The sequence below is a fragment of the Schistocerca cancellata genome, chromosome 5 (genome assembly GCF_023864275.1).
Source record: "Schistocerca cancellata isolate TAMUIC-IGC-003103 chromosome 5, iqSchCanc2.1, whole genome shotgun sequence".
Lineage (NCBI taxonomy): Eukaryota > Metazoa > Arthropoda > Insecta > Orthoptera > Acrididae > Schistocerca > Schistocerca cancellata.
Genome location: NC_064630.1, coordinates 276,656,246 through 276,681,501, shown reverse-complemented (window position 1 = coordinate 276,681,501; position 25,256 = coordinate 276,656,246). Strand labels below are relative to the sequence as shown.

At 38.5% G+C, this 25,256-nt stretch overlaps 1 non-coding gene across 1 annotated transcript; it reads right to left on the bottom strand.

Moving 5' to 3' along the window:
• Positions 1-6,620: 6,620 nt before the first annotated feature.
• Trnas-uga (transfer RNA serine (anticodon UGA)) lies at positions 6,621-6,702 on the bottom strand. Its single transcript has one exon. It is a non-coding gene; the product is annotated as a tRNA-Ser (tRNA).
• Between the last annotated feature and the right edge of the window lie 18,554 nt (positions 6,703-25,256).

Below are 25,256 nucleotides of genomic sequence, written 5' to 3'. Positions count from 1 at the left end.
CTCTGTGTAAAATCGAACTGGTATCCCATCAGATCCAGCGGCATTTCCTCTTTTGAGCGATTTTAATTGTTTCTCTATCCCTCTGTCATCTATTTCAATATCTACCACTTTGTCATCTGTGCGACAATCTAGAGAAGGAACTACAGTGCAGTCTTCCTCTGTGAAACAGCTTTGGAAAAAGACATTTAGTATTTTGGCCTTTAGTCTGTCATCCTTTGTTTCAGTACCATTTTGGTCACAGAGTGTCTGGACATTTTGTTTTGATCCACTTACTGCTTTGACATAAGACCAAAATTACTTAGCATTTTCTGCCACGTCAGTACATAGAACTTTACTTTCGAATTCATTGAACGCCTCTCCCATAGCCCTCCTCACACTACATTTTGCTTCGCGTAATTTTTGTTCGTCTGCAAGGCTTTGGCTATGTTTATGTTTCTGTGAAGTTCCCTTTCCTTCCACAGCAGTTTCCTAGCTCAGTTGTTGTACCACGGTGGCTCTTTTCCATCTCTTACGATCTTGCTTGGCACATAAATCATCTAACACATATTGTACGATGGTTTTGAACTTTGTCCACTGATCCTCAATACTATCTGTACTTGAAACAAAAGTTTTATGTTGAGCCATCAGGTACTCTGTAATCTGCTTTTTGTCACTTTTGCTAAACAGAAAGATCTTCCTATCTTTTTTAATATTTCTATTTATGGCTGAAATCATCAATGCAGTAACCGCTTTATGATCGCTGATTCCTTGTTCTGCGTTAACTGTTTCAAATAGTTCGGGTCTGTTTGTCACCAGGAGGTCTAATATGTTATCGCCACAAGTCAGTTCTCTGTTTAACTGCTCAAGGTAGTGTTCAGATAAAGCACTTAAAAAAATTTCACTGGATTCTTTGTCCCTGCCACCCGTTATGAACGTTTGAGTCTCCCAGTCTATATCCGGCAAATTAAAATCTCCACCCAGAACTATAACATGGTGGGGAAATATACTCAAAATATTTTCCAAATTATCCTTCAGGTGCTCAGCCACAACAGCTGCTGAGCCAGGGGGCCTATAGAGACATCCAATTACCATGTCTGAGCCTGCTTTAACCATGACCTTCACCCAAATTATTTCACATTTCGGAGCTCCGTCAGTTTCCTTCAATACTATTGCACTTCTTATCACTATAAACACACGTCCCCCTTCACTGTCCAGCCTGTCTCTGCAGTATACATTCCAATCTGAGTTCAGGATTTCATTATTGTTTACGTCTGGTTTCAGCTAACTTTCTGTCCCGAGTATGATATGGGCATTGTGACCGTTTATTAATAAGAGCAGTTCTAGGACCTTTCTATAGACGCTCCTGCAGTTTACTATTAGCACATTAATATTGTTATTCCCTGTTGGATTTTGCCTACTCCTACCTTGCCGCGTCTCAGGAGGCGTCTTGTCGGGCCTAGGGAGGGAATTCTCTAACCTAAAAAACCCACATGTGCACTCCACACGTACTCCGCTACCCTTGTAGCCACTTCCGGCATGTAGTGCATGCCTGACCTATTCAAGGGGACCCTACATTTCTCCACCCGATAGCGGAGGTCGAGAAATTTGCACCCCAGATCTCTGCAGAATCATCTGAGCCTCTGGTTTAAGCCTTCCACTCGGCTCCAAACCAGAGGACCGCGATCGGTTCTGGGAACGATACTACAAATAGTTAGCTCTGATTCCACCGCATGAGTGAGGCTTTCCGCCTTCACCAATTCCGTCAACTGCCTGTACGAACTGAGGATGACCTCAGGATGAAAGTTTGGTGCAGGAAGTGCACAATAAGGTGAGAGAAAACAAATGATTTATGATTTCCTCCTTGTGGGATGACTTTCCTAATGTTTCTCGTAGTGTTTTGTATGGCATTGTGACTGAGCACTTGAATTACTGAAAATTGTGCGCACATTGGGTACTGAAAATGTTGATGGATGTGCACAAAACCAAATGTTTAGACAGTGCACTGACTTTCCTTGAGTGGTACCACAATGATGGTGATGATTTCTTAAGCCAAATTGTTACAGGCGATGAAACATGGGAGGCCTATGTCACACCAAAGCAACAGTCCATGGAATGGTGGCATTCAGAATCACCCAGAAAAGTGAAGTTTAAGCAAACAATTTCCGCCCAGAAAATCATGTGCACACTTTTTTGGGACAGAAAAGGAGTATTGCTTGTGGAATTTCTGCCTCATAATGAGACAATCAATGCAGCAGCTTACTGTACGACATGACGAAGTCAAAACAATGGTGATGCAGAGGTTAACAAGTCAGGCGGCAGACTTCTATGAGGAGGGTATTCAAAAACTGGTACAACGTTATAACAAGTGCCTCAATATTGATGTAAATTATGTAGAAAAGTAGATTAAGGTACAGGCTTTCATGCAAAATAAAATTATTGAGATATCTTTGCACATCTTTTTTTAAATTTCAAAACAGTACTTACTTAAAAAACACACCTCGTACTTATCCACTGATAACAGGCAGCTACTTCGAATTAAAAGTGCAGGTTGTTATGTGTGAATGACAATATATGGAAGTTTGGATCCGGCCACGAGCCATGCATGGATAGCCAAAGTGGTTGAAGCGAATGCTCGCATAAAGCAGGAAATCGAGGTTTGAGTCCCAATCCAGCACTGTGAATACATTTCACATATTTCATGATGGCTGTTGTTGCTGCAGTGCCTGTTCCTATGGACATGCATGTATTTCTAAACGAATACTGCATCATACTTCTTAACAAGACAGACACTGCAATATCATATCATACTGCATCATAATATCGTAAGTTATAACAAGATATCAAACAATATTTACACATGAGCATGAATTGGAGCTTGTTAACCATTTGTTACTGTTAGAGGCAATTCTTTGGAGCCATTTTTAATGGTCTAAGAAAACTGGTCTGTGAACTGTCAGATAAGAATGGTGTCAAATATTCTTTTAACAAACAGAGACAAATGGCAGGTAAATATTGAATGTACAGATTTCTCAAGACACAACCACAACTTTACCTAGTAACCATGAAGCCAGAGGCTTTAATAAGTTAAGAGTTTTTTTTATTATTATTGGAGTCAATTTATAAAAATCATAGCATCCAGCCTATCAATACGGATCTCAGTGTAAAAGTCAGTGGATAACAAAAGAATCTTTTATATTATAGTTTGAAAGATTTGTTCAGTATTCAAATTCATCACACAGAAAGCCAGTCTTACTAATATTACATGGCCATTCATCACATGGAAAGAGCCTTGCTCTTTTTGAATTAGCCGGGATGAAAGATGTAATTATTCATCCCATCTCACTCATTGTCTGCAACTGTTGGATGTTGAATTCGTGGTGCCTTTGTATTCTTATTATGAACAAGACATCAGGCAATGGACATTCAAACAACCTGTTTGAGCAGTGTCAATATGTCAAGTAGTGAGACTGTTTGAGGATACACTTGCTCTTGTTGCGAACAGGTCTGAAAGGCTTGAAAAATACAAGCATATTTCCATCCAATAAAAGTATTTTCCCAGACCACTTGTTTGCCCAGCAGAAAACATTGAACAGCTAGCTACTTTAGTTTCAAGAATCATAAGAGATGAAGCCACTGGCATAGTGCTTCAAACTGAAGATCCACAAGGCAAAGTGCCACAAGAGGAAGCATTAGATGTTAAGATATTTCAAGATGACAACTCCCAAGCCATGCCAATGTGCTCCTAGATAAAGTTTCTCAGTGTTCTACAACTGAAAAAATTTCAGAACCACAAGATGAGTAGATCACTTTCCCTAGGACTTTATAAATTAAACTGGGTGGATTGGTTGTGGATGCTGGAACTTCTGGTATGCTGTCACAATTCTCTTTGTCATGAAAGCTACTAATGTGTCCTCCAAAGATTTACTTCATAGAAAGTGCAAAGAAAATCACCAACAGGGTGTGAGCATTTGGGCGTGTGAGTGTGTGTGTGTGCGCGCAAATGTGTGTACTTTTGCTAGAAAAAGAGAAAGGGCTTGAAAACCAGTCTGAATACTGTTTCCTGTAGGATGTATGTGCCACACATCAGCCAGCTATAGGTGAGTGGTGCCTTTCCTGTATTTTATGTGAAAACTATTATTTTAATATTTTTGATGACCTACTTTATATAGTGCAAACTTAGTGATTTAAGGACATTAATGTGATGGTCCAACAGAGAGTTAGAATCCAGATTTTAAATTGTAAGACATTTCAAGGGGCAGATGCGGACTCTGACCACTATTTATTGATTAGGTAGGAAATTAAGGAGACAGAACCCAGATAAGCTGAAAGAACCAGAGGTTTTTGAGAGTTTCAGAGGGAGCATTAGACAACAGTTGGGTAGAACAGGGGAAAGGAATACAGGAGCAGATGAATAGGTAGCATTGAGAGATGAAATAGTGAGGGGCAGCAGATGATGAAACAGGTAAAAAGACAAGGCCAGGTAGAAACCTTGCATAACACAAGAGATAATGAATTTAATTCATGAAAGGAGAAAATTTAAAAACGCTGCAAATGAAGCAAGTGAAAGGGAACACAAACATGTAAAAAATGAGACTGACAGTAAGTGCAGAATAGCTAAGCAGGGATGGCTAGTGAACAGGTGTTAGAATTTCACTAGGGGAGAGATAGATATCACTTGCAGGAAAACTAAAGAGGCCTTTGGGGGAAAAGAGAAACAGTTGTATGAATATCAAGAGCTGAGATGGCAAACCAGTCCTAAGCAAAGAAGGGGAAGCTGAAAGTTGGAAGAAGTATATAGAAGATCTGTAAAAGTGTGATGAACTTCAAGGCAGCATTATTACAAAGGAAAGTGGATGTAGATGAAGATGAAAGGAGAGTTATGATACTGCAAGAAGAATTTGACAGCTCTCTGAAAGATCTAAATTGGAAAAAGGCCCTGAGGGCAGACGATATTCCTTCAGAACAACTGATAGCCTTGGGAGAGCCATCCATGACAGAACTCTTCAATCTGGCATCCAAAATGCATGAAACTGGTGAAATGCCAACTGAGTTCCAGAATAATGTAGCAGTTCCAATTCCAAATAAAACAGTTGCTTAGTGAACTGTCAGTCTAATAAGTCATGGTTGCAAAACACTAAGAAAATTATTTACAGAAGAATGGAAAGACTGATAGAAGCTGATCTCTGTGAAGATCAGTTTGGATTCTGGAGAAATGTAGGGACACACAAGGCAATACTGGCCCTGTGACTTATCTTAGAAGATATGGTAAGAAAAAGCAAATGTATATTTGTAGTATTTGTAGACTTAGAGACAGCCTTTGACAATGTTGGCTGGAATACTCTCTCTTTGAAATTTTGAAGGTAGCATGGGTAAAATACAGAGAGCAAAACACAATTTATAACTTGCACAGAAACCAGACAGTAGTTATAAGAATTGAAGGGCATGAAAGGGAAGGCTTGGTTGAGAAGGGACTGAGATAGGGGTCTATCCTTGATGTTATTCAGTCCGAACATTGAACAATTAGTAAAGGAAACCAAAGAAAAATTTGGAGTAGGAATTAAGGTTCAGGGAGAAGAAATAAAAACTTTTAAAGTTTGCCGACGACATTGTAATTCGTCAGAGAAAGCAAAGGACTTGGAAGAGCAATTGAACAGAATGGACAGTGTCTTGGAAGTAGGATATAAGACAAATATCAACAAAAGTAAAATTAGGATAATGGAATGTAGTTGAATTAAATCAGGTGATGCTAAGGGAATTAAATTAGTAAACCAAACACTTAAAGGAGTAGATGAGTTTTGCTAAATGGGCAGCAAAATAACTGAAACTTCCTGGCAGATTAAAACTGTGTGCCCGACAGAGACTCGAACTCGGGACCTTTCTGCAGGTCAGCATGGCAGAGCCAATGTTGAAATATAAGCACAGTGGGCCATGGGGAAGATGGCAAGTCTTTGTTGGTAGTCTTCCATGTGGAACATATTCAAGATTTGGACTTTCCTGCTCAGATGGTAGAGCACTTGCCCGTGAAAGGCAAAGGTCCCGAGTTCGAGTCTTGGTCGGGCACACAGTTTTAATCTGCCAGGAAGTTTCATATCAGCCCACACTCCGCTGCAGAGTAAAAATCTCATTCTGGAAGCAAAATAACTGATGATAACTGAAGTACAGTACATAAAATGTAGAGTGGCAATGACAAGAAGAGCATTTCTGAAGAAGAGAATTTAACAACATCGAATACAGATGTAGCTGCTAGGAAGTCTTTTCTGGAGGTATTTGTCTGGAGTGCAGCCATGTATGGAAGCGAAACATAGCTCATAAGCAGGTTAGACCAAAAAGGTATAGAAGCTTTTGAAATGTGGTGCTACAGAAGGATGTTGAAGATTAGATGGGTCAATCATGTAACTAAAGAGGGGATATGAACCACCATTCGGGAGACAAAAGAAGGGATCAATTGATACGACACATTCTGAGATCTTAAGGGATCACCAATTTAGCTTTGGAGAGAAATGTGGGGAGGAAGGGGTTGGGGAGGAGGTAAAAATTGTAGAGGGTCACCAAGAGATGAATACAGTAAGCAGATTCAGTGGGTTGTAGGTTGCAGTACTTGATGCAGCTCAACGTCCGCCTTTTGAGAGCGAGAAAATTTTCGCAGTCCGCAGGACTCGAACCTACGCTCCCAGAGGGAATCTGATTTCAAGTCAGACGCCTTAACCACTCGGCCACGACTGCCGGTGGCGGAAGCCACTCCAGACAAGTGAAACCGCCATCTTTAGAAGCAATCTGATGGCAGAAATTTGGATATCAAGAGGCTCGTATATGATAGAGTAGCATGGAGAGATGAATCAAACCAGTCTTCCAACTGAAAGTGACAAGAACAACAGACAGGAAAGTCCCAATCTTGAATATGTTCCACATGGAAGACTACCAACAAAGACTTGCCATCTTCCCCATGGCCCACTGTGCTTATATTTCAACATTGGCTCTGCCATGCTGACCTGCAGAAAGGTTGTGCCTCAGCCATGGTGGACAACCTTTGGTGATTAACAACAATTTTAATAATGAATTGAAGTGGTGGCCTTACCAGTTTTAAAAACATAGAAATTAAATTTCTTGGCATACCTTTTATGCTTTACTACTTCTTTTAAAAATTGATGTTTTTTAAATATTGTTAGGAGGTTTTCACATTGGCTGAAAGTAATATTTCTGTTTGTTTCCATAGATCTGAGAATGGTTGCAAGTCAACTGAAACTGGTTATCATCTGGTTGTTATATTATATTGTGATCAAGACTTTTGAAATGTATAACAAATAAACAGCACTATTGTGAAAACGGTAGTTGCTACTCACCATACAATGGAGATGCTGAGTTGCAGACAGACACCACAAAAAAACTGTCGCATAATAAGCTTTCAGCCAAACAAACACACACACACACACACACACACACACACACACACACACACACAGAGGGAAACATTCCACATGGGAAATATATATATATAAAAACAAAGATGATGTAACTTACCAAACGAGAAAGCGTTAGTATGTTGATAGAGACAATAAAAAACACACAAACACACACACAAATTTCAAGCTTTCGCAACCCGAGGTTGCTTCATCAGGAAGGAGGGGAGGAGAGGGAAAGACGAAAGGATGTGGGTTAGGGGGAGGGTAAGGAGTCAATCCCGGGAGCGGAAAGACTTACCTTAGGGGGAAAAAAAGGACAGGTATACACTCACGCACACAAACACATATCCATCCACACATACACAGACACAGGCAGACATATGTAAATGCAAAGAGGTTGGACAGAGATGTCAGTCGAGGCGGAAGTACAGAGGCAAAGATGTCGTTGAATGACAGGTGAGGTACGAGTGGCAGCAACTTGAAATTAGCGGAGGTTGAGGCCTGATGGGTAATGGGAAGAGAGAATATATTGAAGGGCAAGTTCCCATGTCCGTAGTTCTGATAGGTTGGTGTTAGTGGGATGTATCCTGATAACCCAGACGGTGTAACACTGTGCCAAGATGTGCTAGCTGCGCACCAAGGCATGTTTAGCCTTCATACTGTCCATTTGCATGGACTGACACAGGCAGACAGCGTTTGTTGGTAATGAGGATCACCCTGTGGCTAAACATGCCTTGGTGCACGGCCAGCACATCTTGGCACAGTGTTACACCGTCCAGGCTATCTGGATACTTACCACTGACACCAACCTATCAGAACTCCAAAGATGGGAACTTGCCCTTCAATATATTCTCTCTTCCCGTTACCCACCAGGCCTCAACCTCCGCTAATTACAAGTTGCTGTCGCTCGTACCTCACCTGTCATTCAACAACATCTTTGCCTCTGTACTTCTGCCTCGACTGACATGTCTGCCCAACCTCTTTGCATTTACATATGTCTGCTTGCGTCTGTGTATGTGTGGATGGATATGTATGTGTGTGCGAGTGTATACCTGTCCTTTTTCCCCCTAAGGTAAGTCTTTCCGCTCCCGGGATTGGAATGACTCATACCTTCCCCCTTAAAACCCACATCCTTTCGTCTTTCCCTCTCCTTCCCTCTTTCCTGATGAAGCAATAGTTTGTTGCGAAAGCTTGAATTTTGTGTGTATGTTTGTGTTTGTTTGTGTGTCTATCGACCTGCCAGCACTTTTGTTTGGAAAGTCTCATCATCTTTCTTTTTTTTTATATATAATAGAAGGAAACATTCCACGTAGGAAAAATATACCTAAAAACAAAGATGATGTGACTTACCAAATGAAAGTGCTGGCAGGTCGACAGACACACAAACGAACACAAACATACACACAGAATTCAAGCTTTCACAACAAACTGTTGCCTCATCAGGAAAGAGGGAAGGAGAGGGAAAGACGAAAGGATGTGGGTTTTAAGGGAGAGGGTAAGGAGTCATTCCAGTCCCAGGAGCGGAAAGACTTACCTTAGGGGGAAAAAAGGACGGGTATACACTCGCACACACACACATATCCATCCACACATATACAGACACAAGCAGACATATTTAAAGACAAAGAGTTTGGGCAGAGATGTCAGTCGAGGCAGAAGTGCAGAGGCAAAGATGTTGTTGAATGACAGGTGAGGTATGAGTGGCGGCAACTTGAAATTAGCAGAGATTGAGGCCTGGTGGATAACGGGAAGAGAGGATATATTGAAGAGCAAGTTCCCATCTCCGGATTTCGGATAGGCTGGTGTTAGTGGGAAGTATCCAGATAACCCGGACGGTGTAACACTGCACCAAGATGTGCTGGCCGTGCACCAAGGCATGTTTAGCCACAGGGATATATATATATATATATATATATATATATATATATATATATATATATATATATATATATATATATATATATATATATATATATATATATATAAAAAATCAGTCTCTGGCAGCTGAAGCCAGACTATGTGGAACAGAGGGCTGTGTAGTGCTGGAATGGGAACAGAGAAGGTGCTACATGGGTAAAGAGATTGTCTAACAAAGGTTGAGGCCAGGAGGGTTACGGGAATGTAGGATATATTGCAGGGAGAGTTCCCACTTGTTCAATTCATAAAAGCTGATGTTCGTGGGAAGTTTCCAGATGGCACAGGCTGTGAATCAGTCAAAAAAATGGCTCAAATGGCTCTGAGCACTATGGGACTCAACTGCTGAGGTCATTAGTCCCCTAGAACTTAGAACTAGTTAAACCTAACTAACCTAAGGACATCACAAACATCCATGCCCGAGGCAGGATTCGAACCTGCGACCGTAGCGGTCTTGCGGTTCCAGACTGCAGTGCCTTTAACTGCACGGCCACTTCGGCCGGCTGTGAATCAGTCACTGAAATTAAGAATGTCATGTTGGGCCATGTGCTCAGCAACAGTTGTTTTTTGGCCACTGTTTGTTGGTGGCCATTCAAGTGGACAGACAGATTGTTGGTAGACATGCCCACATGTAATGCAGCCCAGTGGTTGCAGCTTAGCTTGTAGATCACATGACTGGTTTCACAGGTAGCCCAGCAATTGATGGGATAGGTGATGTTTGTGACCAGACTGGATTAGGTGATGGTGGGAGGGTGTATGGGACAGGTCTTGCAACTAGATCTATTACAGGGATCTGAGCCATGAGGCAAAAGGTTGGGAGCAGAGATAGTGTAGAGATGGATGAGGATATTGTGTAGGTTTGGTGGGTGGCCTTGTTGGCTGAAAGCTTATTGTGTGACAGTCCTTTTGTTGTGCCTATCTACAACTCAGCATCTCTGCTATATGGTGGGTAGCAACTATCCTTTCCATAATAATTGTTACATTCCATCCTGGATTTTCCACTGTTTCAAATGTACCCTGGCCTTAATTTCATTTGGTGCATATGTTATGAAGGAACTCATTGCCATTCTTTTTGCTTCCATTCTTTTTGCTTCTTTTAGAACTTTAGTTAAAATCTTTTCATAATTCTTAAAAAAGGTACCAAATTCTGGAAGTGTGGTGTGCTATCTAGATATTTCATGAAGTAGTCTTATTTTCTTCACAGATATTTACATCCCTGTTGTGATCCATTTTATTTTCAAATCCCTTTTTGTGACTGTATTTTTATGAAGTGGAAGGCAAAGTTCAAAATAACAGCTAAATCTGTTTAAGAATTTGTTGAAATTATCATTTGTGTTTTTACATTTATAGATATCCTCCCAAGTTTTTTTACTCAGACAGTGAAGGAAATGTTGTATGTTCTGGTCATTATACTTCATAGATGTAGTTGTTAGGCATTACATTAATATCTTGGGCTGTGTGGTCCCCAAAACTTTTATTGAAGGATTATGTTGAATATTTCAAAGATACATTTATAAATATTTGATTAAGGTTTGTGGCCAAGGTTTTCAGATGTGTGTTGGTGTTTTTATAGCAGCCTTCGAATTGAAAGAAGCTAAGAGGTTCGGCAAAACAGATTTTTGCTTGGACTCACTTGCAAAGTGAATATTGAAACCACCGTATATAACTACTTTTCTATTTCTGTATGTAGTCTTGTGTAAAATATTTTCAATGGTCTTTAACAAGATGTTAATATCACCAGCTGGTGCCCTGTATGGACAAATTACATCTATTTTTTCATTAGTGATTTCAGTTCCAGTTACCTCAATAACTTTCTCTATGGATAATTTTTCTGATTAAGGTATCTTTTTAAAATTTATACCATTCTTACCATAAATGCAACTCCCACAATGTTTACACAATTTCCTACAAAAATATCTACCAAATTTGGAAGGGATACCATATGAAATTTCTCTTTGTCAAGCCAATGTTCAGTAAAACATAATACAAAAGTGTTTTTCATGTCATTTTCCAACAAAATATGAAATTCGTTTAGTTTTTTGCATAGCAATTGTACATTTTGATGAAATACTGTCAGGTCTGAACGTAAATCTGAGTTTTGAAACTTATAGTCCTTAGTAATTATATTTATATCCGTATTTCAGTCTGGAAAATATTTTTTATCTTCAGTTGTCACTTGCAGACAGCTTGTGGGGAAAGTAATGGATCAAGAGTATCTTTCTTCATGTTATGACTCAATCTTTGAAGCACTCAACTTCTGGTGTTGTTTGGGCACTGTTTCTGTACATCTACGTCTACATTTATACTCCACAAGCCACCCAACAGTGTATGGCGGAGGGCACTTTGCATGTCACTGTCATTACTTCCTTTCCCTGTTCCAATCGCGTATGATTCACAGGAAGAACGATTACTGGCAAGCCTTTGTGTGCGCTCGAATCTCTCTAATTTTACATTTGTGACCTCCTCAGGAGGTATAAGTAGGGGGAAGCAATATATTCAATACCTCATCCAGAAACGCACCCTCTCGGAACCTGGACAGCAAGCTACATCGCGATGCAGAGCGCCTCTCTTGCAGAGTCTGCCACTTGAGTTTGCTAAACATCTCCGTAATACTATCACGTTTACCAAATAACCCTGTGACGAAACGCGCCACTATTCTTTGGATCTTCTCTATCTCCTCTGTCAACCCGACCTGGTAAGGATCCCACACTGATGAGCAATACTCAAGTACAGGTCGAACGAGTGTTTTGTAAGCCACCTCCTTTGTTGATGGACTACATTTTCTAACGACTCTCCCAATGAATCTCAACCTGGCACCCGTCTTACCAACAATTAATTTTATATGATCATTCCACTTAAAATCGTTCCGTATGCATACTCCCAGAAATTTTACAGAAGTAACTGCTACCAGTGTTTGCTCCACTATCATGTAATCATACAATAAAGGATCCTTCTTTCTATGTATTTGCAATACATTACATTTGTCTATGTTAAGGGTCAGTTGCCACTCCCTGCACCAAGTGCCTATCCGCTGCAGATCTTCCTGCATTTTGATGCAATTTTCTAATGCTGCAACTTTTCTGTATACTACAGCATCATCCGTGAAAAGGCGCATGGAACTTCTGACACTATCTATTAGGTCATTTATATATATTGTGAAAAGCATTGGTCCCACAACACTCCCGCGTGGCACGCCAGAGGTTACTTTAAAGTCTGTAGATGTCTCTCCATTGAGAACAACATGCTGTGTTCTGTTTGCTAAAAACTCTTCAATCCAGCCACACAGCTGGTCTGATATTCCATAGATTCTTACTTTGTTTATCAGGTGACAGTGCAGAACTGTATCGAATGCCTTCTGGAAGTCAAGGAAAATGGCATCACTTGGTGTAGTTGGTACAACGGATCAACAGCATTACAAGAAAGTTCTGGAAAAGATCTCCTGCCTCAGTTGGACTGATGGTTTCCTGGTGATGATTTTTTTCATGCACAATGGAACCTCTTATCATAGCACCAAGTCAATCACACAATTCTTGGCTGAAAATTGTGTAAAAACGTTATCATAGGCTGTGAATAGCACAGTAGACAGTCTGTGGGTATTTATGAAGCAAACATTAAAGAAAATCACATTACAACAAATTTGAAACTCTTTACCTTACAGAAATATGGCACTCTGATATATAAATCAAGAATATTTGCCCAGCTGTAGTAGGAAGGACACCAACACGAACTGCAGTGCTGATAAAGCCAAAATTCATCTACAAAACTATTAATGTAACATTTAACTGTAAAAAAGACTGTGTAACACAAAATTGATCTTTTTAACAAATATTCTGCTTGAGTCTAATAATACTCATTCCTCTATACCTTTCCAGGAAACCAAGAGGACTTCAATAAAAGCAGATCCATTGACTGCAACTTGTGTTTTTTAATGTAGGTTTAATCACAGAGGGTGACAATTGCCATTGCGTGGAACACTTGTAGATAAGCTTTTGAGGCTACTGATCACAGCATCTGGTTGAGTAAACTGAAATGTTTAAGCATTAAGGGACCAAAATATGTGTGGTCAAGCTTGTATCTAGAGAACAGAAAACATATAACTGAACTTACATAGCAAGATAGGATGGTACCAATGAAGTATGAAAGTGGTTGCCACAGGATTAAGTAATAAAAAAATGGCTCTTCTCTGCCTCCACCACAGCCACTATTTCTGCAACTTGTTCACATTCCCTTCATAGTCCTTAGTTGGCAGAAACTGGATCCTGGCCAGGCAGACTCTCCTACTGTATTAAAGCAAATCCCCAGTTCTATCAATGGATGACTGAACAAAATCTGAAGGAGGTGACAAAAGTTCAGTAAGTTCCTAAAGGAGGAATATTAATGACTGAAAGAAGGGACTCAAGGCACTGAAACTTTAAAGAACCTATATGTGAAGAAATCCCAATAATGAAAAGAGATTGAAGAAGATGCAGTCCTCCAGGTAAAAATATATTTCACTCAATGGTTTTCAACTTCTGCCAACAAATAAAGCTGTTTATTAATAATAGCTGTGTACTCCACTGTTAAATCTTTACATTTTTAATGCCATGTTTTTTTTTGGAAGTGTAATGTACGTTGATAAAAATGTCTGAAAATCAGAAAAAATTGCTAGAAAAATTGTTAAAAATAGGACATGTAATTTAAATTGACTGAATGAAGCAAATATCAATGTATCACTATTATTATTACTAAGTCAAAATCATTCACTGGCCATGGCCACACAGACTGTGTCACATCTTACTGATTATATATGAAAACCACTACTAAAACTAAGATAACAGACAAGAAGCATTACACAACACTGAAGTTATAAACAATGGTTATAAACAACCATTTACAGCTGTTTAATGTTTCCAGTTTGTGGCTTCACATGTGATGGTATCATGAAGATCACTCTACAGTTCCACTTGTAGAGAAAAATTCATTTACAGACTATAGTGTCTGTTGTTTGAGCACACACAACAGTCTAACTCTGAACATCCTCAGTGGAAATATTCGAACACCTGGTAGTGGGTAGTCGAACATCAAGCGCTGCTGTGGGAAAACTGTCCAGTGTCTTACTTAGCAAGAGGTTAGAATATCAATGTCGACCTTATTTTGTGTGTTGTAGTTATGAATCTCCAGTCTCTTGTGGAAGGATCCTTGATTTTCTCTTATATAGCCAAGAGAATTGTGAACATACTGGCTAAATGTTATCATTATTTTTAACTGCTTGAAAATGGGTCCACAATGGTCAAAATTTTTAGTGGAAGATATTGTTCTTACAAGCTTCTTTTGTAGGAACTATATGTTTTTACTTTCAGCGGAGTGTCGCCACAGCAGCAGTCCATATGTGATGTGGCCGTGAAACAGTGTATCACACATTGTGATTAAGTACTGATCTGTTATCACGTATCTGATCTTCTTGAGGACATAAATTGCCCTTGAGAGCTTAGAGCATACATGTGCAGTGTGTTCAGTCCATGTCAGCTTATTATCAATTGTCTTTTGCCAATTGTAAATTGGTCTTTCCTTCTCATCCTATCCATTAAGTTTCCCCTGATCCAGGGTTCTGGGCAACTTTTGCAACTCTACCCCTTTTCCTAAACCTCTTCAGTTCCTTTCTCTTCACCCCTCTTCCTTCCCCTTCAACCATTCTGCAAGAAGAAGCAGACATTGGCTCTGAAAGATTGCACAAGTGAAACTTTTTTTATATGTGTGTTCTCCTGCTGCCATTTAACGAGTAATTTTTTTTATCTATCCAATTACATTTTACTATCAGCTGTGATTCCCAGGAGCTTGACACTATCAACATTTGCTATGGATTCACAGTCACCAAGGCAGCATAATATTTTCTGGGTTATATCTTCATTTAATTCCAGTTTATTTGCTTTGGACCACTTTTTGTCTACTTCAGACAAAATTTCAGCATCCTTTAGTGCCTCAGCTGAATTTATAACCTTAGTCATTAATGTTGTATTGTCTGCAGAGAGCAGGGAATGACCATCACAACTTAAGTTGTTGACAAATATTAAAAAGTGCAGAGAGCCAAATACAGAGGCCTATGGTATCCCATGTTCGAGTGCCATTTCATGAGACATCATTCCCTTGATACAAATGCTTTGCCACCTGTCTCATAGGCAAGATGACAGAGTCTCAAAAAGACACCCTTTACATTATAAGATTTATTTTTCTGACAATATCTTATGACAGATGTAATCAAATTCTTTGCCTAGATCACAAAGAATTAAAGCCATGAATTCTTTTATTACAGTTTCAATCACTTTTGCTAGTATAGGTGTTATAGAAGCTGACCTAGAATAGATGGACTGTTGGGATCACACTGGTCCTGTCTTTCCCAATTTTAAGAAGTCTGGAAAAGTACCAACCTCAAGGCATTGGTTAATGACAGCAGCCAAAGGTTCAGCAATACCAGACACAGTATCCTTCAGAACAGCACCTGACATGCCATGTATATCTGTGCTAGCAGAGTGTTTACTACTTTTTGCAATTTTTACTTTGTCCTCTGGAAGCACTTTCCTCCACCTGGTCAAGGTACAACAATTGCTTCTGCCTGTAATATCAATTTCTAAATCTGGTATTTGAACTACATTATTCTCAATAACATTAATAAACTGTTTGTTAAAATCATCAGGGCTCCAAGAATTTAATGGGGCAAAGGCGGTTAACCAGTTCCCAGTCTGCTTTGGATGGGTTGAGATCTTCAGATATGAACTTACCATTACATACTGTCCTGGCTGCTTCTACTTCCTTCCTGTAGATTCTTTTAGCTTTCACATAATATGAGTGAAACACATCTTTGGCCCTGGCATCTGTTTCTGTTTTAACTGGGTCATTTAGCAGCAAACCAACACACTTTATGTTTTCCGGCTTGGGAAGGAACCATGATTGTCTATCCCTATTTTTTTTTCTATTTTGTTGTTTATCTACAGGATTATTTATCAAAGCTCAGGGCATTGAGGTCCAACTGCAGGAAATAGCAATCTCTGTTGGGATGTGTAATGAGGGTATGGAGGAGGCATGGGTGCCTTAATGCCTGGAGATGGCAGTGTTGTTTGTGTATGAATGTATGCGGGTTTTTCTAAATCTAATGAAGGACTTTGTTCAATAGCTTAATCTACTTTTAAATGTGTCTCTCTGACACTCGATGGCTCCTCTATGTGGAGGGTAGGAATCCACTCAAACCCACATTGCTGTTATTCCATCCCAGATTTTTCACTGTTTAAATAATCTGGAATGAATGATGAATATAACAATCTGACTAGCTACTTGTTTGTAACCAAGGACTCCAATGGAGTATATTTTACAAACAGATGTAAAACTCTTGAAATCTGGAAGGGCCATATTCAAGAACTATATGGCAGAAAGAACACACCATAAGTAAATCTTGAAAATTTTGTTTGATTAATGATTGAATAAATCATGCACAGTTACCAATTTTTAATTCCATAACACAAAATAGGAAGTGTTCATAAAATATCACAAAATTTTGTATCATCTTTGTTTCCATGTGGAAACAGTGTTAATTCAAGGGCAACTGTTGTCAAAAAAACTTACAATTACTTAATGTGAGCAAGATACCAGAACTGACTTTTTTATTTAAGTAATGATCACATGTAACACTGCTGTGTCTGAGTCAATGTGAAACTGAGAAATCAAACTGTCTTTCTCAGTTTATTTGTGTGACACCATCCCCTCTATCTCCCCAATTCCCCCCTCATGATGCTGTACCAATCAATACAATGCTGCTGTTCATGCACTCAGATAACATTTACAATGAGTTGATTTCAAACACCATGCAGCTATGAAAATTTAGGTTTAATCTGATATCTAAAAGCTATTTAAGGTGAAAAACCGGATGATTCATTTAATAAGACCATGGTCGGTTCCTTACTTTTCCCCTGCCAATCTGAAGTAGTACTCCATTTCCAATGCCAATGAAACATTAAAATACAACCTTCCTTCCTTTTATTTCTGTTCCAGCAGTATTCCTATTCAAACATTGGGTTCTAAATAACTGAACTCAATATCATATAGTGAAGGTAAGGCACAAAATAATACAACTCTTGATTTTGCTATTTGCAACATAATGAAACTTACATCATAGCCTGAAAGATTTGCAGAAGTTGATGGGACTTGCCACCCAAGCAGCAAGCTGTCAGCTCCTATTTTTCGCACAATCTTGAAATCACCTGGACAAGTACATGTTGTAATAGGTACTTGTAGAGATAATGGTGCTGTAGCTACACATGCACGTTCTTCTTTTGCAGGAGGAAGAGACAAAGCCATTGATGTGGGCTTGGAATCCCCAGAGCATGAACATGGACCAGTAGGCCCAGGAGTGAGTTGTGGAAACTGTGCCTATTAAACAGAATAAACAACATGTTTAGTAAATTTAATTGCATTGACTTGAAATTAACACATTAAGAAATTTTATAAACACATATTTGTAATGATGTACACACTGCATTACAAATTGTTATGTAGAATTTTTCTGTACATCAGAATCCAGTGTGTTAGCTATTGAATATCTTTTTTATTTCTGTAATTCTCTGTTTTTTTCTCTCCCCCAAATTAAACTGCATCCATTTCTACAACTAATACTGGAGTTACTGTCAATGCATATTGAAGAGTATGATTATTTTCAAAACCACACATGCACTCAAGTCTTTCACTACCATGAATGCATTTACATGGAACACTGTATTTTCCCACAGGCACTGTGGTTGTCTTAACACTCATCAGTTAAGGTTGTTTAGTTGCAATATTACGGATACTGTTTCCTCATTATTCTGTTCTACACAACATTGCAGCACTGTGAAGAAAATGACATATCATTATATTTACAAAGAGAAAGAAATCCTAGAAGCAGTTGGAATGACAGTTAAAACTGATCTTTTGTATCAAATCATAAATTGTAGTGAATCTTCTACAGAATCTCAAAGTAAAAATCTTGGACCATACACTTCAGCATGCACAGCACATCACACTATTCCTCCTTCTGTGCCAGCAGTTTACGAATTCTTCAGAGTCTGAAATAGATGCTAAAATCCTTGGGAAATGAGCATGCTTCGGCAACATATTTTATTAACAAAACATTTTTACCAATTTTCAGAAGTATTTTATGATGTAACTTCCATATGAAAATATCATGTAGGTAGTTGTCATATTTGATGATATTTGACTTATTGATGTTTATAGTAAATTAAACCAATCAATTACACTCAGACATCAAGGCAAATATGCAGGACTCAGCAAATTCTTGGTTGCACAACCAGAGAGATACAGGATTTGACAAACTTTATTGTTTCACAAATTGTTTTCTTCTCATAGTTGAAGCCAAAAGTTATGTTGGCTCAGAGATGTGCTTTTGAACTTTCAATTTTCTATGAAAGTATGGTCCAACTGTCTGTTATGTTATTATTGAGAATGCTTCACATCTCTGTCGACTCTACCAGTACTGGAGGGGACAGATCATTCAAAACTTGGACAAGTTTGTGAGCAATGCCACACCGAATTCTATTTTCAGTAAACACTCTTAAGTGAAAAAGGACATTTTGATATTTTCTGTTACACAATTTTTTCATTGAAATGAAGTATTTTTTAAGGTTAACAACTGGTATTCAAGAGCTGACATAATTTTCTGCTTTCACAACCACAGAACCATAAAATTTGGTAGGATATGTATGAAAGAATGCATCATATCAAAACTACAGAAGAAACTAAATCCAAAAGATAACCTTTTATGTCAACTGATATGCCTCTTGTGAGTAAAGCTGCACAACACAAGAGAAGCATGCATGTTGAATACCTACAGCACCACAGATAGGATTAAGATGAAAAAGATTGAGAGAAAGCCTAGTAAAAAATCTAGATATTGCAAGAAAATATCTGTGCAGAGCAACACAAGAAAACAAGTGATTTTGACTGCCTGTAGCATTACAGAAACACTTGAGATGGAAAATATGGATATACTGCATGGCATGACAATCAAGCTAAGAAATGCAAGATAATCATGGACATTGACATCTGCAGCATCAAAGATATATCTGAGATGGAAAATCAGAAAGGAGAAATGATGAAAACAAGAAACTGCAATTTATTGATTAAATCTTGAGTATAGGTAAATTGCTCTCTATGTCATGCCACGATCTCAGAGTGTCTAGGACTGTAAAATGATACAGAAAGTTCATTTTTTACTTTCTGATGCCATCTGCTTTCATTACTCACTTATTGGACACTAATGGCAGAGTTTCTTCTACTTCTGTTAAGCGTTCCAATACACTCATGTTCAGAAAAAACAGAATGCCTTAAATGACTAAAGGTAGGACATTCATATTCACAGGACATACATATTAGTATGTCCTACACAAATGATTAGCATTTCAGTCACCTTAGTTCAGCATGTATCCTGTTGACTAGTAGCCATAGGGTCTGCCATTGTCTCTAATAACTTGTTCCATGCATGCTGGCATTGACACATATAGGGTGTGAATGATGTGCTATGGTGTAAACATCCATGCTACAGTCACCTGGTTTCAAAGTTCATGTTTTATGGTCAGCATTGGATCACAGCACTGCACCTTTCATTTCGCCATCACCCATACTATTTCAATTGGTGACAAGTCTGGTGATCTGTCAGGCCAGGGTAAAAGGCTGACATCCTGTCACATTTAGCAACATGCAGTCATGCACTGACTTGCTGAAAAATGGCATCTAGAGTGTTGTGCAAAAAAGGTATGCCTATGGGTCAGAGGATGTCATTCACCTAGGCCACACTGGTCACAGTACCCTCTACAAGCACCAACTGTGATTTGTGTTTGTGCTCATACCATAAGGCCTTGAGTTGGCACTGTATACCTTGTGTGAATGCTGTCACTGTGATGCCGCTCTCCCTGTCTGTGGTGAAGCAAAATGTGACCATTGTTTTCAAAGAAACAGAACCTGGATTCATTCGAAAACTCCTACCTGGTACCAATCCATACACCACTGCTGTCTAGCATGTTTCCGCACATTCGTTAAAAGGTAGGCAGAAAAATGGACAATTCACAACTAATCTGTACCATTATAAATGGCAATGCACTGTCACCCCTGGCAGTGTATGATCTATTACACTGTTCCACTGGAGCCACGGAGGGCGCAGATCTGTCCAGCAGTTCCATTAGGATGAGTTGTCAATCTTCTCGGGGAGTGATGTGGGTGGGCAACTTGACCCATCTCGTCATGTTCTACAGCCTTCTGTGAGCCATTCTGCACACACATGTTGCATTGCCAAAACACTTGGTCTTACATGAGCAGCAATTTCTCAGATGAATGCATCACGTTCTCTCATACTAATAATGCACCCTCTTTCAAAACTCACTGATTTGACAGTATGGTTAGCACATACATCTGCAAGGCATCCTGAATATCTGCTCAAGTCACACTGATCTATTTCCTTCGATGTATAGCGATAATGAGAGCCACAGGCACATTTTACTGGTGGATGGTGTTGTGCCAGGATATCGATGTTGATCAAACCTGTGAGCCACCGTCGCTCAAATACTAATTATTTCTGCAGGACATACTAATGTACAAGTCCTGCGAATGCAAACGGACTCTCTAGTTGTTCAAGGTGCTCTGTTTTTTCTGAAAATGAGTGTAAAAACTTCTGTAACAGAAGAGAGAAAAGCTGTTCTGATGATAAGACTCATTTACATTTTATTGAAGTAAATTTTTCAAATATGTTTGAAAGAAAATATGTCAAGAAATGTGCTAATGCATAGGCGCACAGTACTCTCAAATCAGAATGTACGCCAAGAAACCAGGTATGAACACAGCCCACCATAATGCCTTTACTCTATTTGGTAACTTGTGTCAGTTATCGTCAACTGTACAGGAAAAATGACAAAAATGCTTGCTTCTTTTATGAACCTAGTGGTGTCAGACACTATCTATTTGAGTGAGTCTCCCATAATCACCACATCATCGGCAAAGGCCAAGATTGTGTCAGTTCCAATCATATCCATCTCCCTGTCATTACCAATTTCATGTCGTGCCTTTTCCAATGCTGTGTTGAATAGCACTGGGGACAAAGGATCTCCTTGTCTCAAACCGTGTTGGACAGTGAAAGGCTCTGACATTTTGTTTTCAAACCATACTTGGCAGCTTGTATCTGTGTAACACGCTTCAGTCACTTTGATTTATTTTCTTATGATGTTTAACTCCTGCATTATCCTCCATACTACCATCTGATTAATACTGTCATAGGCCTGTCAGAAATCTATAAATATGAGGCATAATTCTCTATCAAATTCATAGTACTTTTCCATTAGCTGTCATAGCATAAAGATATGATCTATGGTTGAGCGATCTGCCATGAATCCACATTGATGTGGTCCTATGATCTCCTCTGCTCCTGTAGAGCAGGTTACAGGCAACTACGTAACAGGTTAGTTAAGACTTTATAACCTATGTCAAGCAGCAAGATTCCTCGATAATTTTCTACTTTTGTGGCATCCCCTTTTTTAAAAAAATTGGCATAAAATTGCTCCTTGGGCAGTATGCAGCAGATGCAGTTCAACAGGAGAAATCCCTACATCATGGAAGATGCTCCTTAGAGATACCAATGTCATACTGTGGCATGAACATGCAAGAGAACAATGTACAAGGAGAACAAATGAAAGAAAGTAATGTAAAACTGTTAGCATGAGTTTAGCTACTGATCAAACTAGATGTTTGTACTCACTTTTACATCATACAAGTTTGTTGCTATTCAAAAATACAGGAATCGTTTAATTTATTGAGGATCAGAAGATAAATAAACAATAGATCATTATGATAAAAAGGTACTCTTACTACACAAAATGTTGAAAATCAAAGTTGTAATAATCAGAGAAATAAAATAAAAGGAGAAGACTTTGTTGGATACTACACAGTTGTTAATTTCAAAAATTCAGAGAGGAGAAGAGATTTCCTGAAAAGCAAACACTGATCATTTTAACTTTGACTTTAATGCTCAGAATCACCTTTCTCAATATCCCAATGTTTGCCAGAATTTATCTCATTTTTCCAACTTGGTCATTACCCAAGATAAGTTGGAGAAAGTACTATTTTTTTTTTACCTATATTGGAAGAGTCCCTCTCAGTATTCTGAGAGTAAGTCCAAATAGTGATTATGATGTTCAGTGATTCTCTTGTAGCATCTTGTATTATTTTTTCGAATTTCTTTGATGCTAACTAAATTTTCAAGTGAGTGCGCAACTCATTTTTTAATCTTCATCATCTCTGACACTAGTACTACTTAGTGACAATCCCAGACTGATAAAACTGTTCAAGAAAAATCAAACAAGGTTTTTGTAAGCAACCTTTCTTCATATGTGAATTACATTTCCTTAGCTACTTTCTGATAAATCTCAATTCTAGCACATGCCTTCCCCATGGCTAGATTTGTGTGGTAGTTACATCTTAAACACCTGAAAGAGATACTCTCAGATAAGTGATGATTGTGACTGGTTCCAATGTTTGCTGATCATATAGTGAAATGATGTTGGATCTTTTCATCTTTTTGAAACCATTACATTGCATTTATTTATGCTCATCAACAGCTGCAGTCTTTATACCAACCACTGATCAAGTTATCGGGCTATTTTTATCAATTTTCTAAGAATGTGATTTCGATGCGATTTATGTTACATGATCTGAACCTTCTTTCAGTCTTTTGACTGCTTTGAAATCCATTTATACACAAAGTGTACAAAAATATACTAAAAATATATCAATGAAAATAATCATTTTTGAAAATATGATGTAATTAAGCTGATAAAAAAATCTGTTCACCAAGTGGCAGCAAGAGAACACATATAAAAGGGCATTTAAATTTAAGATTACAGAGCCAAAAACTCCTCCTTTTGTCAGAAGGGTTGAAGAGGAAGGAGTAGATGTGACAGAAAATGACTGGCAAGGATTTAGGAAATGGGAAGATTTCAGAAAAGTCACCCAGACCCCAAGTCAGGGGCAGGCAGAGAAGTAGTTTAATATTACTGCATAGACAACTATGTAAATAATCAGCATATTGCCACATTTTTCTTTGACATAGTATCTATAATTGTAAACTGACTTATTCCACATTGTAGCAAAAGACTGCCATTGCAATCCATAAAATTTAAAAATAGCTAACTAGCAGATGAGAAATGTTCAGTTTAAATTTTTTGTTTACTCTAAAAAGAGTTCTGCCACGATATCAATGTCCTTTTTACAACATAGAGAGTCTGTTCCCAATTTTAACTAACTTATCATATAAACAATGGAAAATCCAGGATGGAACAACAACAGTATTACCAAAGGAATAGACTGCTACTCACTAATAGGGGAGGCACTGAGTCACAGACTGGCACAATGAAAAACTGCTGAACATAAGTTTCTGGATGAAAATGCCTAATTCAGACCACAGTGGCTAGGCACAGTGGCCATATGTACGTGAATTGCATATGTGTGATTGTATGTGTGTTTTCTATTTTTGACTAAGGCCTTTTCTCTCTGAAAGCTCATATGTTTAGCAGTCTTTTCATTGTGCCTGTTTGCTACTCATTACTCCTCTTTGAGATAAGTGGCAATCTGTTCTTTTCATAATATTGTTATCAAATAAACAGTTATACTCCTTCCTCTTCTTGAGTAGAAACTAATAAAAAAAAGTCTTATTTTGAAAAAGCAGAGATCATCTACCGCATAACTTGATAAATTTTAGTCAACTAAGAAAGGGTACTTACTTCAGGTGTAAGGTACTCAACAACTTGTGATCGTGTGTAGTCTGGCTGAGGCAATTCTGGTGATGCAATTCGTGTTTTCAGCTCATTCCATATGCCACTCTGGGCACGAGCTCGCAGCTCTTCCACCATAGCACCTATCATATGATCTTTAAGTTTACATTTGTCTTGAAGAGAGGAGATTGCAGCTTGTAGTTCTGAGGGAGAAGGTCGAGCACCGGGCCCTATTGCAACAGGTTTTGTATAGTCTTCTTCAGCCATAACCATTTCAGGAAACTGTGATGGCTCCACACCCAATTTCCCTTCCAAACGTGTTTGTTGTTGCTGCAGTTGCGACAGCAGTGTCTTGATTTCGATGATTTCTTTTGACTTCATGAAAGGGAAAAATGAATATTTGTTAATTGCACACTGAAGTGATATTACTGATACAAATACTGATGCTATCAATAAAATAATGATGACTTGTCTTTTGCTTTCTTCCTTAAAGAAAAGGATAAAGCAAATGGATAATTCTCTTTTGACATTAATTGCAGACGTGTGACTGGTGTAAGAATAATTTAGTTTTAAGCACTTTCTGCAACAGTGTTATGTTATAAATGAATTAACCTGTTTCAACAATATGTACAATATACTGATTAGCATTTTAAGCATATAGTCATATTATCTTAAAAATTATTCTTTCCAGCTTGTGACAAAATGTGTAGGACTGGAGGAGGAAGAACAGCCCCACTAGCAGGAAAACAAGGATGTACACTGATACATAAGGTGTTTTAATAAATCAAGGCAAAACATGTATAGCAGCATTTACTCTGTTGAACACAGAAATAATCTCAAAATGTTTAAAACACGTAAGTATAAGTTCTACCAAAATTGTTATACATACACCACAAGGATTATATTGATGAGGAAATGAAAAGGAATTTTTTTTTTCAAAACATGTGACACATTACATAAAAATCATATAACATGTAAAACAGAACTCATGAGAACAAACTCCCCAACCTAAATGGCACTTTAGCATGGGTGACAGTTGGAAAACTGATTCAAATTACAGTGCACAAGAAACACCAAGCAGGATTGTTGTCCATCAACATGCATGAAAGTAGTTCTAGTTTCTTTTTGGTCCAATGCCTGTACACATCTCCGTGAACTGCAACTCTTAGTAATCAGTAATTCTAAAACA